Genomic DNA, 283 nt, shown 5'->3' with positions numbered 1-283 from the left:
CTAATAATCTATATTATAAGGTTCTTCATTAGCTTTAGGCTTATCTACCTTATCTTAATCATCTGTCATTACAATAAAACTCGCCCCTCTGTTCTTATCAATTCCGTCTTTTTACTTAGCTGATGCAATATGCATTCAGCAGAACATTCTTGCAATTGCATTTCCACTTCCTTTAAAGTATTTTTCTTTCTTCAAAGGAGCAGATGATGTGCAATAAGAGATGAGAGAACGAGGTAAGAGATGTGTTGTTGTTGATATTATAGTAGTTTTACGAGTATTGGGA

This window comes from Penaeus monodon, chromosome 28 (assembly GCF_015228065.2).
Source record: "Penaeus monodon isolate SGIC_2016 chromosome 28, NSTDA_Pmon_1, whole genome shotgun sequence".
Taxonomy (NCBI): domain Eukaryota; kingdom Metazoa; phylum Arthropoda; class Malacostraca; order Decapoda; family Penaeidae; genus Penaeus; species Penaeus monodon.
The sequence above is the reverse complement of the archived record's forward strand: the minus strand, read 5'-3'. Positions refer to the sequence as shown.